We start from the raw sequence: 15252 nt of genomic DNA, 5'->3' as shown, positions 1-15252 counted from the left end.
TGATGTTGTAAATTCATCATTGATGTCGCATTAGATTTCCATGTTAGCTGTTAAGAAAATTTCTTTTTTTAATTGGGTTTTGGGTTTTTTTGGCAAAGTTTTCTTAGAAATAAGTCACACATACAGGCTATGTCAAAAGTGGATTTGCTATTTTTCCTTTCTTTATAGTGTTCCTATGGAAACCCCAGAGAAATGCTTCTCTGGAAATGGCATTCAAGAGAAAAGTATTAAAGTCACATTAGCTTCTTTTTTCGGCATGAAGTTAATATTTTTGTTATTGCACATCCATCAGATAAGAAAGCATTAATTCATTCTGAGAATTCCCTCAATCCAAAATTAGCTTATCAAGTAAGTACTGCATCACTCTCCTGGTTAAAATCTACGATTACATGTTCTGAAAAATGCAAAAGGAAACAGGGGGCTATGGGGAGAACCATAATTTAAATTGGCTTTAAAATTGAAAACAGTACTGTCTAGAGCAGGGGTGTCAAACTCAATTTCATTGAGGGCCGCATCAGCATTGCGGTTGCCCTCAAGGGGCTGGGTGGGTGTGGCCTGAGTGGGCATGGCCTACTGGGTGGGCGTGGCTAGAGTGCGTATGGCCTACTGGGTGAGCATGGCCAGCTCTACATCATTTGCATCAAGGGTGCCTATGGGGGCCTGGGCAGGAGTGGGACAGATCTGAGGGTCTCTGGCAGGAGGAGGGTCTCTGGGCCAGGCCCAAGGCAGTGGGGCTCTTCCCTCACTGTTTCCAGGATGGCTTCGCGGGCCACATGAAACCACTTCACGGGCCAGATCAGGCCCCCGGGCCTTGTGTTTGACATGTGTGGTCTAGAGATATGCATGATGAATTGAAAGTTATGAGTGTTTGAAGAACTAAAAGTTATTCCATCATAACTGCCCATTTGAACCCAGTTTCTTTTTCCAGGGTTCTAGTGAATTCTTGGCAGACTTAAAATTAAAGCACTAGAGCAAGATTAAAGCTTTTAGCTTAGATTTTGAAACCATTTCCAAAGGTGAACAAAGACAAGGCAAAGCATGACAATTGTCAAAATTATTAAAAAGCAGATTTATAGGTTCATAATGGCCAGATTTTGAACAAAAAGAAATGAACTACGGGTCAGTAACCTCACTGAGTTCACAGTATTACTAGCCACATTAGAATAAGTTTGGGTGGCGTTTTCACATCTGAGTTGTGATTCAATCTGCAATTTATTTTGCAGCACTTTCCAATAATAATTTTAAAAATTGCAGCATTAAATGTATACCTTTCCATAGATATCTTCTTAATATATTTATCTCTGTATGGTTCCTTTTTCAGATACGCACATTTGATAAGCATTTTTTTGTATTTCAGAGTATTTTCTCTTACCATAAATGTTGTTATTTATTGTTTTCCTAATACAATGCAGAAAAATTCTTAGGATCCCAAAAACTTTGGGTGCACGCCCAGAAGACCTTCAAAACATCTTCCAAATTGTAACTTGAATAAGAGAGAAGAACCTTCTTAAACACATAGAGGATAATTATATTAATAACTGGTTTAATTTAACAAAATTGAAAATCACCAAAGATATTACTGGTTCCACTAGTTTTTAAATTTGATCCTTGACTTCTATTGTCGGGCTTACCATTCAAAAACCATGTGGCCAGATATCTGTGGCTGTGCCAATCTATGCATTTTTGTAGGATACTTTTTTATTACTTCTGAACTATTTGACAAAATATGGGTATTTTCAAAAAGCTGGAAAGTCATCTGTAAGGATGCCCTACTTTAGATTTCTGACATCAGCCCACAAACTGGATTAAGTACATTATATGCCCCCTCTAACTTTTGACATTATGATATTTATTTTAGGAATATCTGGAATGCAAATGTTTCAAAAAACTGGCAGCACAATAGTTGACAGAATCAGAGCAGTAACTCTAGCTTCTGGAAATCATTTTTATTTTGCTTTTTGTCACATCAGCTGGTTAAGTACTAGCTAATATATGTGCATGTGTCTCTCTCTGTGTGTGTGTGTGTGTGTGTGTGTGTGTGTGTGTATTTACATGTGTATATAACAGAATAACAGAATAGCAGAGTTGGAAGGGACCTTGGAGGTCTTCTAGTCTTCTAGTCCAACCAGCTGCTCAGGGAGGAAATCCTACACCATTTCATTCCAGTGGTTGTCCAATGTCTTCTTAAAAACTTCAAATGTTGGAGCACCCACAACTTCTGGAGGCAAATCATTTCACTGATTAATTGTTCTAACTGTCAGAAATTTTCTTTTTAATTTTAGGTTGCTTCCCTCCTTAATTAGTTTTCATCCATTGATTCTTGTCCTGCCTTCAGGTGCTTTGAGGAATAGGTTGCCCCCCTCTTCTTTGTGGCAGCCCCTGAGATAGTGTCACCCCTAGTCCTTCTCTTCATTAAACTAGACATACCCAATTCCAGCAATCGTTCTTTATATGTTTTAGCCTCCAGTCCCCTAATCATATTTGTTGCTCTTCTCTGTACTCTTTCTAGAGTCTCAGCTTCTCAACTTCTTTTTATATCATGGAAATCAAAACTGGTTGCAGTATTCCAAGTGTGGTCTTACAAGGCATTATAAAGTGATATATACAAATATATTGATAATATACACATATACATTAGACTACTCCCTTCCAAGGTAAACAACATTATGCCAAATACAGCCTAAGCCAAAGAAATTAAGAAAAAGAACAAGAAAAAGAAAGGAGCTAAATATAATTCCCTCCAACATCATTCTTTGTCCCTCACCATACCTTTGCAAACCATCCTTGCTTCCCCCATTCTCATAAATGACACATTGTTTTTGTTTTTTAGCATTTCTATATAAGAAAGGCTAAAAAGCTGATCTGTAAGATGTTTGGGAATAATAATAGGATATGCCAATTTTTTACTTTGCTCTTTTCAACTGTTGGTATCTATAGGGTTTCCAAACAGCAGTTGAGGAATTTCCCAATGATCTGGATGGCAGTTCCATCCGGGTAGGTTTGGACAATGCGAATGTGTTTAAGGACTATTTTTAAAGTACTATACCCATGGTGGCAAACCTATGGCACGTGTGCCACAGGCAGCACACAGAGCCATCCCTGTGGGCATGTGCGCCATTGCCACAGACAGAGGAAGGCAGGGCCAGGCTCCTCCCCTCCCCCTCTCCATGCATGCGAAGTCCGGGAACAGCTGCAAAAGCTGGGCGAGGTGATGGAAACCTATAAAAGGAGCAGGTTTTGGCGGGAGAGTGAGTGATCGGCCTTTGGAAGCGACCAGTGGTGGGTTTCAAATCATTTAACAACCGGTTCTCTGACTCGCCTTCCCTCTGTCTTGGTTGGGCTGGGCTACTCAGGGGGATGGCTGGGGTTGGTGCAGGAGAGTGGGGGTCATCTGGGGGTCATCTGGTCCAGCTGGGGATAAATGAGGGAGTTTGACTAGGGCAGGGCAGAAGGGCCGGGATGCCTCCATGGAGGAAAGCCGCCCCCCCCCGCTGGCCAAGCCTCTCATCCACAGTGCAGTCACATAGGATTTCATAGAAAGGGCACTGGGCAGGGGCATGGGGGGCAGCCAGCAGGGGGGAATCAGAGCCACCATCTCACTTACACAGTGCAGGTCCATTGGCATGGGCAGAGACAGCCCTGGGTTGGCTGGAAAGGAGTTCTCACCCAGTGTGGGCTCTGTCTGCACGATGACTCTGATGGGGGCGGTGGCTGCTGCTCCTCCTGCTGCTCTGAGCCCCTTGACCGGCAAACCACACAGGGAAGCAGGAGGCGGTGGTGGTGATCCTGCATCACCAAACCCGGCCAGTAGCATATCTGGAAGCAAAGCTATGCCACCCATCCTCACACTAGTGGAGGCAGCGGTGGGGGAAGGTGAGCTGTGGTTCATGCGCACCTCTCCCCGCTGCCACCCCACATCATCCCACATGCACGTCCCAGAGGTGCAAGTGGGACAATGTGAGGCAGCCATAGCAAAGGATGGGTGTGTGCCAGATCCCGCCTATCCCCACTGCCACATAATGGTGAACTGCCCACAGAGCCCCATTGACACGGGTGGAGAAAGCCCTAGGATGGCCAGAAGGAAGCCTGGCCCATTCACTGAACGGCTCTGATGGGGGCAGCTTCTTCTGCTGCTCTGACCTGTCAACCATGCAGGGAAGCAGGAGGAGCAGTTGATGCGCAGACCCCCGGCTGCCTCTCCACCTCCTCCTGCTTCCCTGTATGGTTGACTGCTCAGAGCAGCAGCAGAAGCCACCTCTGTCAGAGCCATTGAGTGGATGGGACCAGGCCAGGCCAGGGCTTTTTTCTGGACATCCCAGGGCCATCTCCACCCAGGCCGATGGGGTTTTGTGGCCAGTTCACCATTATGCAGGACAGCCAACATGTTGTGGCTACTGACAGACACCGTTGGCCCCCATGCACTTGCTGGCCTCTGTGTGAGGGGGCCGATGGTGTCAGACAGCAGATCAGGAAGCAAAGCTGTGCCACCCATCCTCGTGCTGCTGGGGGCAGCAGTGGTGGGGGAAGGCGCGATCTGGCATGTGCTCACCTTTTGCCACTGCTACCCCACATCATCCTGCATGTGTCTCCAGGATGTGCATGTGGGACAATGTGGGGTGGCAGCGGGGAGGGGTGGGCAGGCACCACAGCTCACCTTCTCCTGCTGCTGCCTCCACCAGCACGAGGATGGGTGGCACAGCTTCACTTCTAGATCTGCTGCCGGCCAGGCTTGGTGATGTAGAGATCACCACTGCTGTCTCCTGCTTCCCTGTGTGGTTAGCCAGTCAAGAGGCTCGGAGCAGCAAGAGGAGCAGCAGCCACCACCCCCATCAGAGCCACCATGCAGACAGGGCCCACACTGGGTAGGAGCTCCTTTCCGCCCCTCCCAGGGCTGTCTCTGCCCATGCCAATGGGGCTACACTACACCCACGGCGATGGGGCTACCATGATGCAGGACAGCCAGCAGGCCGTGGCTGCTGATGGACACCATTGGCTCCCATGCACTTGCTGGCCTCTGTGTGGGGATGGCGATGGTGTCAGGCAGCAGCTGCTCCGGCCATTCCCTTGCCTTGCCTTGCCCCATGGCAATTGGCACACCCACCCTGCCTCACTCGCCTCACCTTGCAGGACAAGCCTCCGGCCCACTGCCCCACCCGCAGAGACCTCCTGGATCATACAGGTACAATACCTGTCATCAGCAATATACTATATTTTATTTATTATTTTTTATGCAGTCCATCTCCCCTACAAGGTAACTATACCAACATTGCAGGCCCACACCTAGATATCACAGAACAAATATTCTAAATTTGGAATTGTCCTGGTCAACAAAATCATCTCAGTGAAAACTGCTACTGGTATCCCACTTCTGAGATGGTAGGGACACTGTTGACGGATGGTGATTACTTTTCTGTCGCAGCCCTAATCTTTTGAAACAGTCTTCCCATTTACATCCATGCTCCTACCAACATTTATAAGAAGCAGCTGAAGTCAAATCTTTTCTATAGGGCTTTTCTTTGAGAAGCTGGATGCCATTAGGTTGTTCTTGTTCATGTCTTACAGTAGTCCTCAACTTACAATTGGTCGCTTAATGACTGTTTGAAGATATGACAGACCCCCCAAAAGGGACTTACTACCCAGATTTTAAGTTCTCATTTTTGCCCCCCCCCAGGTCATGTGATTGCATTTTGGATGTTCATCAACTTGCCTGCGTTTATTGCTTGCTTGCTTTAATTAATTAATTAATTAATTAACTGACATTTATTTCCAGTTTCCAGCAAAAATGCCCCATAATGATCAATGGGTTTGTTTCATGCCATGGCATTTACTTTATCACTGACATGTTCACTTAATGGCTGCTGCTGCTGTAAAAAAAAAAAGAAAGGTCATAAAATTGGGTCTGGTCACAGTCGCTTTATGAATGTCACATCTTACAACCAAAATTGTGGGCTTAATTACTGTCATATGTATACGTCTTTCATATTTTATTTACTTTATTTATTTTGTTTTATTTTCAAACCTACTTTTCTTTAATGCTTTATTAATTTGAGTCCTTTTACCACGGATATTAATATTTTTGCTGCAAACTGGAAACCGCTCTAAGAATTTGTCAAAACCAACATTGTATTAACTAAATAAATAAGAGCTTCTGGAGTGGGGGGGATTTTGAGCTAAGTAAATAAATTAGTCAATTAGTAAATGAAAGCAATTTTCAATTCTTTGAAAAAAATATTAAATTTATGGGTTCCCCTCAGGGTTAATATAACAAGAGACACAGATTAGAATGCAAGAATCACAGGATTTGGGTGTTCAATGGATAACTGTAGAGAGTAAGGAACGTGACCATGATGGGGAAATTTGTGAGCTGGGTTACCAAAGCAACAAGGGGAAAACATGGCTTAAGTTCAAAACAGACAGCATAGCATTTGTAAATGGGTCAGACAGTCACCTCCTGATGTCACTGAAATATGCTAAGATAGAAGTCACTGAACTATAAGAAGACAGAAGAAATGCTGTACAATCAGACTAACAAGTTTCTGTTGTTATAGCCATTATGGAAAAAACAGGTTTATCCTTTCCATGGAATTCTTGATCCAGTCTACCTAGCTGAGTTGATGGTAAATGAAAGGACAAACCCTGTGACATGGACTCCAAGCTTGAAGTAACAAAGTTGAATGTCCTGACTCCTCGTTCAGATGAGTTTGCTTCCTATTGGCATTGCCCAAATTGAGAGATCCTGGACAGGAGTTCCTCTGAGAGGCTCGTATTCTCTCCAGGAAATTCTCCCTCATCCTCTTTTTCTCCTGTATGCTTCATCTTTCCCATTTCTTGAACCTACAGTATTTCTTATTCTTCCCTTCCAAACATTCTCTCTCTGCATGTTCTTTCAATCCTATCCCAAAAGGGAAGGCTGAGAAGAGGACTGGACAAGACAAAGCCTTTGGTAGGATATTATTGTAAAGAATGCTGTAGTCCAGAATGAAGGCTATAGCCTTGAGTTCAAGGCTGAGTCCTTGGCCCTTCTTCAGAGATTACTTTGGTTGTGACCATATCATTTCTGCCCTATGAAAAGCCTTTCGCTCATCCTAGATAGCTCTTCCAGCACTAAGGAAGATGGTATCAGTGAAATCCCTCTGAAAACAAGGAAAAAAGAAGTTCTACAGATCAGCAGTCTTGTTACAAGTTGCTAATTCGGCTCTCAAGTTACTAAAAGTATCATTAGAATTCCCACTTTAAGCATTACAGCTTGCTAGAAAAAACAGTACCATATTTTCCGGCGTATAAGACAACTTTTTAACCCATGAAAATCTTCTCAAAACTCAGGGGTTGTCTTATACACCAGGTGCTGAAACTTTAGGGACAGGGCTGGCTGGAAAACCTGGAGTGGATCTCCCATTTAGTCTGTGCAGGGAAAGCGGGACCAATTGGAGAAGAAGCTGCAGTCTGTGATTTTTTACAGGCTGGGGTCTGGGCGTCTTTCCTTCTAAAGTTTAAGAGCAGCTGTAGTCTATCCCAACTTGAAAGGCAGGTGGGGAATGCAGCAGTCAGAGCAGCTGCTTAGCTCTAAGGACACATTTGACTCAGGAACTGGGCAGGCTGACTGGAAAACCTGGAGCGGATCTCCCATTTGGTCTTTTTTTAAAAAAAATCCCATTTATATCCTGCCCTTCTCCGAAGACTCGGGGCAGCTTACAATTTAAAGCACAAATCAATGTGCTTAGCAATAGCCTTCATTCTATGTATATGCCTGCTTATTAGGGCTTTCACACACACACCACAAGCAGCATTCTTACAAGTCAGCTTATTGCCCTTATGTTTACATGTTTGATGACAAACAGCCTTATGTTTATAAGTGACAGTTTTCCTACTAAGTACCTGCATGTCATAAGCATTTGAATTAAAATTACCATATTAAAATCAAATCTGATGTTTTTTAATTTTTATTTGGTGTGTGTTGGAAGAGGGGTAGTCTTATACGGCGAGTATAGCCCAAACCCTATAATTTAACAGGAAATATAGAGGGTCGTCTTATACGCCCAGTTGTCTTATACACCAGAAAATATGGTATATTGACTTTTTTTATGAGGGGACAAACTGCATTGTAAAATATCCTACACAAAATAGTCCATAATAGCTAGTTAGATATAGGTAGATATGGATAGGTCAACTTTACTTCTTGATTTGATTTAATAGTATTCCTACTTGTCATTTATATAATTTGCAAGTTCCCTTGAGAGTTTCCTTGAGGTCAAAAGGTGAAGTGAAAAACTAACAGTCACAAACAAATTGCTAATACTCCAACTAACAGGTGGAAATGTCATCTCCCCCAGACAGATGGAAAGTTAGATGTTAGGGAGCAGAATTACAGCTCAGTCTTCTTGATTTATTAATCTCAATTCCTCTCTCCACCCCCTTTCTTTTAATTGCAAAGCAAAAGAAATGAATGGAAAAGTACACCTTGGAGTTTTTGTGTTTTTTTAAAGAATAATAATAATAATAATAATAATAATAATAATAATAATAATAATAATAATAATAATAATAATAATAATAATAAATGGATGTATCTAATGTTAGCAAACACAAAACATTTTAAGGTCCATATTCGGTACTTCTATCCAGAATTAGTTATATAGAAACTGATTTGTAGATTGATTAATTTGTATTTACTCCCTATTTAGCCATTTTTGAAGAGTTCATTTCTTTCTGAAAGAAAGAAAGAACAAGAACAAGAACTGTTTCCTGGTATTTAAGATGCAGCATGGCTCAGAAATGGATCTACAGACAACTGCAATTAAAAGACTGAAGTATTTTATCTTGAAATGAACCTTTATTGTCAAAGTACAACTATGTGTACATTGAGATTAGCTGAGCCTCCCTTTGTGCTCCCATCCCCCAACACACAGTGACAACAAACCCTCCATCTTACTACACCATGTGAACCAACTGCACCACACACTGGCCTTCCAAGTCAATTCTGCATAAAATTCACAAAAGTTCACAAAAGTTATTTCTCATTCAGAGGCCTAACAGCCCACGGATAGAAGCTGTTTTTCAGCCTGTTGGTGCGGCTGGCTATACTCCTATATCTCCTACCCAATGGTAGGAGAGTAAAGAGATACTGTCCAGGGTGTGAGTCTTCTGGTAGATTCACTTCCAGAGTGAGCTAATCCTGGGATGTTGAATCAGTGCATCCTGGAGAAGAAACAAACAGGATATTCTGAGGAACATCAGAATCTTCTATTACCCAGAACAACATTTGTATACATTAGGGTTCTATAATTAAGGAAGCTTTGTAATAAAGCTAATACACACTTCTTTATTTTAGTTTGTGAGACCACTCCTCTGTCCTTTGTGGCTTGTCCTTTGTGGTAAATGTCAATGAAGATTCTCAGTCTTCCAGGTATAGTTATCCCAAAGGCTTTTTTTCAGGAGGCAACTGGACTTTTTTGTTTTTTTCTTTGAAGACATTTCGTTTTTCATCCAAGAAGCATCTTCAGCTCTGACTGGATGGTGGGGAGTGGAAGGAAGGATTTATATTGCTTGCAGACAACTGGTCATTTGCATTTTCTTAGAGCAGGCATGTCAAACTGCCGGCCCATGGGCCAGATGCATCACACTGAAACCATGCCCACCCCATTGCCGGCAATGGGGGGAAAGTCGCAATACGTCGTGCAATGTGATGTCGTGAGTTTGACATGCCTGTTTTAGAGAGTCATTGGGACCATTTGGAGGTTTATCTGTGTCTTCTGTGTTGAGCCTGCTTGGCTGCAAGATGTTTTTTCTGCCCTGTGTCCCTTCACTGTTGAAGACAGGCACAGGCTGTTGGGGAAGAGTCTGTGCTGTCTGCATCTCAAACTGAATTATAATTGGTTCCTGTTGTGGCTTGCTAACTTTTTAAAGTCATTCTGCTGAAATTAATGAGAATATCATGACTGAACTGACTAATTGGCAGAGATGATAGGTTGCTTATCCAAAAGTGACTAGTAGGCTGCCATTTTATTTTTTGTGTGTGTGTGTTTTTTAAAAAAAAAATTCTTTAATTTGATTTGAAGAATTGCTTTCTAACCTTTCTTCAAAAAGGGCAAGGATTTTATTCTGATGGTTGTGGAAAGATGTCCCTGCACTTGAAAGTCCTTGACTTTTATTCTGCAATCATCTCTCCAGAAGTCTGCAGCATCCATGGCTTCCACTATTTCAATGAAATCCAAGAGGACAACTCAATGGGGAAAATCCTTCTGTGGGTGTTTTCAGACCAAAAAGTGGGGCCAGCCAGAAAGCTTGCAGATTGATCAAAATACATGAAGTAGCAAACTCACCATTTTGCAGTGACAAGGCAGAATGAAAAGCAGAAAGAAAATAACATACCTGGGGGGGGGGGGCTAAAGGTAGAAGAAAATTTCAGGAAATGGAAGGTAGATTTCACTGTTGAAATAGGCTGAAGACTATCCTGACATGATCTCCTCTTGATACAGCACGAGAGAGAAACAATGTGAGACCAGAGTATCTTCTTAGTACAGGACATGGTCATGTTCTAATGAAGTTTCTTGTATTTTCTATCCATGTTGCAGGATATTTCTTAATGTTGTCCCATAAAAAAGGTAAAGGTAAAGGTTCCCCCGCACATGCGTGCTAGTCGTTTCCAACTCTAGGGGCCGGTGCTCATCTCCGTTTCAAAGCCGAAGAGCCAGCGCTTGTCCGAGGACGTCTCCGTGGTCATGTGGCCGGCATGACTAGACGCCAAAGGCGCACGGAGTGCTGTTACCTTCCCACCGTAGTGGTCCCTATTTTTCTACTTGCATTTTATGTGCTTTCGAACTGCTAGGTTAGCAGAAGCTGGGACGAGTAGCAGGCGCTCACTCTGCTACGCGGCACTCGGGATTCGACCCGCCAAACTGCCGACCTTCTGATCGACAAGCTCAGCGTCCTAACCCACTGAGCCACTGCACACATATATAATCTCAGAGGGTAAGAAAGCTGGAATTATATAACTTCTGCCAAGGAACATGATTATACCCCAGAGCATCACTCCCTGTTGACATGAATATTTGGCATCATTAGCATTTGAGAAAATGCAGTAGTCACAACCAGCAATTTGTTACAACTGCAGCAGAAAAGTATTTCAACTTAGTGATTGCAACATTAGGGTTCACTCAGTATGAATTATGGATACACCGGGAGAAGTGGATGAAAAATCCAAATGGAATAAACAAAAAACAGGTATTTCGGCTTGATTCTGCTTCAGCCACCATATTTGCTACTGTACACTGTAGTGTAGAACCTGAGTATGGTAGATGATATAAGCAGAGGATTTTTTTAAAAAAAAATTGCAATCTTGCCAGTCAGTTGGTGTTTTTTTTACTGCAGTTATTGATGTCAACAATGACTATTAGTGAAAAAGCTTTGCAACATTACACTTATTTTGTTAACAATACCATGCTGTGGTTCTTAAAGCACGTACATAAGTCAGTTATTCTTTTACTTGCACACCAAACAGGAATACAGCTGATAATTTTTCTTCTTCTGAACTGAATTCCATTACATGCTGGCTGAGAATGCAGCAACTGCGTGATTTAAAATTTGCAAAGCACATGCTTTCCAACAATATTAGCATTTAAAGTACAATAAAAAAGGGAAAAGGTACTAAGTAAATTATTAATTACTATACTCATTTCTTAATCTGATGTAATGCAAAATACTAATTATTAAGTTTCTGTAGGCATTTCTTCCTTAGACTCCATAATTACGATTGCGCTTGAAGTAATCTGGTTTGTAGGAACATGAAATACATTTGATTTTTCTGAAAAACTTCCATTTCAGTCCCTCAATGCCTACAAAACATCTTTTGGAAATTGTTTTGAAACAAAGGATGCTAAAGTTTAAAGTTAATTTGGAGATTCTGACACCATAGAATCTCAGAGGAAGGCAGAAGCTCTGTTTAATTGCAGAAAATGAATAACTATGTGTATGAATATATGTTTAGGATGACTAACCCTCCCCCCCATTTCTTGAGAAGTTCCATTTTCCCCAACGGATCTGATCAGTAATTAAGAACAGAATGTGTTCTGTGGCCATGGTTGCGCAATGAAGGGTGTGAAACATATACAGGCAATATAGGCCTATTTTAAACTTTGAAGTGCAGGGTCCCCATCAACAGCTGTGACTAACAGAGATGTTATGCTTATTAATTGTACCAGACACAGAAGCTCACACTACTGAGATCATTAGAACACAGCCATAGCCAGGGAATATCATCCCACAGCCATGGAAACAAATTACTGGGAGATTGGGCAAAGTCAGGCATCTGCAAATTTAAGGAGCAAAATAGCCCACAGCCACACTGCAATCATTTCCAGCCATAGAGAAATAAGAAGAAAACAAGTAGGCGTGAAGCTCAGTGCAAGGCTTTGAGAAAGCCATGTAGGCCTCAGAAGGACCCAAGTGGAATGCTAGCTTTGCTTCTTGACGAATTGAAGCCAAAAATAACCATTAATGAGAAGCTTTCTGGGATGGGCGAGCAGGAGGGAAAATTTGAGATAGGTAGGTGTGTGACAGAAATACAAACTGAGGCAAATCCTTCTGCAGTTGCCAAGCACAGTTGCATAAGTGCCAGTGTCCTGTCGCTCAAAGTCTCTCTAGCCTGAAGTGTATCTTATATCTTCTTTGTCAAAGTTATTATAATTATGCCGTTCTGAAGGTTCAGACAGCAGTCTCCTTGTATATCTGATCATGCTGATACTTTCTCTTCCTGGAAGGGAAAAGGGATGAGATCTCTGCCCCCAGAACTTAGAATAACAGAGGGAAGTCAAAATAGTGCTTTTGATTCAAGCTGGCACTCCTTGCATTGATCCAGATCATGCCTCCCACTTCTTTCTTTAGAACCTACTCAGTATAAATTTAAAATAATGAGTCAGGTTTTGAAAGCTCAGAATTAAAGACCCATCAAAGTACTATTTCAGCACTAAATGAATCTTAGGGTAGTTCTATTCTTATTGGTAATATACAGTGCTTTTTTTGTAAAAGAAAAAGGTGCCGGAACTCACACATGTCATACAACCCGCCTTGCCTATCCTACAAGGTTCCATACAAAAAAGGTGCCGGAACTCCGTTCTGAACGTTCTATGAGAAAAAAAGCCCTGGTAATATATTATCTTTGGCTCCCCAACTGTACGAAGCACAGAAGGAAACCAATTTGTTCATTCCAGAATTTGATTCTGCTTTGTTTATTTTCTAGAGCTGCTGCTGATGAAGTAAATATGGATACATCATTGTTTTCCAACAGCAATTTTGGACGTCATCTAATATTTCTGTATCTGGTATGGGTTGAATATTTTGTATTATTTGAACTGTATCTTTAGCAGAGACCATGCCTGCTGTTTGTTTATATTTTGATCAAATGTTGAATTTAGTGTTAAAGTGTTTATTTGCCCTCTCAAATTCTCTCTAGAGCTGGCTAATCTTTCTAGACTGAGTTTCATAAATCCAGCAACAAGTCTCAACCAGTCTTCATTAGCATAAGAATTCATGCCTTAGTCTTAAAAATACAATGTACGGTATTATTTCTTCAAAGTGGATTCAAAAGTCCACTTAAGGGAAGCTAGGGGCAATTCCTCAGTCACATGCTCCAAACTCCAATTACTTGTAGTCTGAAACTTGATAACATGATAACAAATACAGGAGCACCATGGCTCAAAGAACCCCATGGACTTTGCATACTTCAGACCTTTATGAGCAGATCTGGCTTCATTATTAGGTGTCTGATTGCAGAGTTAATAAAAAAGTTATAAACTTTGAATTACTTCATTATGACGACCAAGAAACAGGAGGGGCCATCACGAAACATTTTGAACTGAATACAAGATAGCTTGTTCAGTTTGGGTCCTAGGTCTTCAATCTGACTTATGCCAACTCTGCTTCTAGAGAACATGCTAAAATTGCTTTTATTGGAATGAATTGGCCTGGACTTTGCAGTCACACAAACACCTGTTGTTTGAAGTGGCTATATAGTTTATCTTGCTGAAGTCAGGTAGATTGAGCTGAATGAAGGGGCAGTATTGGAAACTGGATACAAACAGATGTTACATTTCTAAAGGAAAAAAGCTTACGCTTAGGAAGCTGCATTTTAAAAATCCAAATCAGAATAATTTATGTTTCAAAACAAAATCAGGATTCAAGATATTTAAAACAAACAGTCTGGGACAATTTATGTTAGACATTATATATCCCAAAGGAAGATGCATACAAAGACTCTATATGTTGCAAGCCTAAACAGTATAAATTTATTCTGTTGATTTATTTTAACAAACAAAAATGACCATCTGACAAGAATTTCCAAAATGGCAATAAACCCTACTGCCAGTTTTTGACAATTATGGTTAAAGTGGACTCTTGGGCTGCCCAAGAGCAGCTGCCCACCCCATGTTAGGAGGATTTTCTGCTTCAGGTGCCAAAATAATTTGCCATTGCTTGAGTAACTTGCAATTTGACCAAGGGATGTCATTTGCTGCTTTGCTTAAGGCAATAAAATGTGTAGACAGTACACAGCAGTCACAGCTCAGTAAGCAAAATATGGAAACATTTTGGGCTAGGTAGAATTATCTTTCATAGATTGCTACTTCAGTTTAAGAGTGCCTCTTGGTCCTTGTATGGAGACCTGGGACAAGATTAGATGAGTCAGCCTTGGGTAATTGCTACCTACCACATTTCTAAGGCAGGGAGATAAAAAGCAGCAGAATAATAAGTAAAAATAAGTATCTTTAGGTAGCTTTATCTAAAGAAAGGTATTCACTTTGTTTGGATCTGGGCAGAAGAGATGATACTTAATCAAACTTCACCATAGTTTTCTAAGACATTCAGTGCGATCACAAAACATAGGAACCATCTTATTTACCTATCCTGCTCAACCTAGAATTCCGTGCATTCCATTATGGTGCCATACTCATGGCATATGCAAAGTACCTTATCAAATCATCATGCCAATGACATGAATTATGTCATCTGCAGCCATCATACTATGCAAATGTCACAAATTGCATAATCGATGCAATGATGCGCAGAATGTTATTATGGGTTCAGCTGAAGGCCTAGGGCTGTACCATGATTCAGTTATGAAGAGATGTATGTTTTTGATCCAACAAAAGCTGAACAAAGACTTTTTTTGTAGGGGAACTAAAAGATGCTAGTGTCAAGGTTCTGATAGACAGAGACAAATAAACCAGAACTCTGAGGCTTGCAAATTCCTCAAAGAACATG

This window comes from Vipera ursinii (genome assembly GCF_947247035.1).
Source record: "Vipera ursinii genome assembly, chromosome: 3".
NCBI classification, from domain to species: domain Eukaryota; kingdom Metazoa; phylum Chordata; class Lepidosauria; order Squamata; family Viperidae; genus Vipera; species Vipera ursinii.
This window is presented reverse-complemented; position numbering follows the sequence as displayed.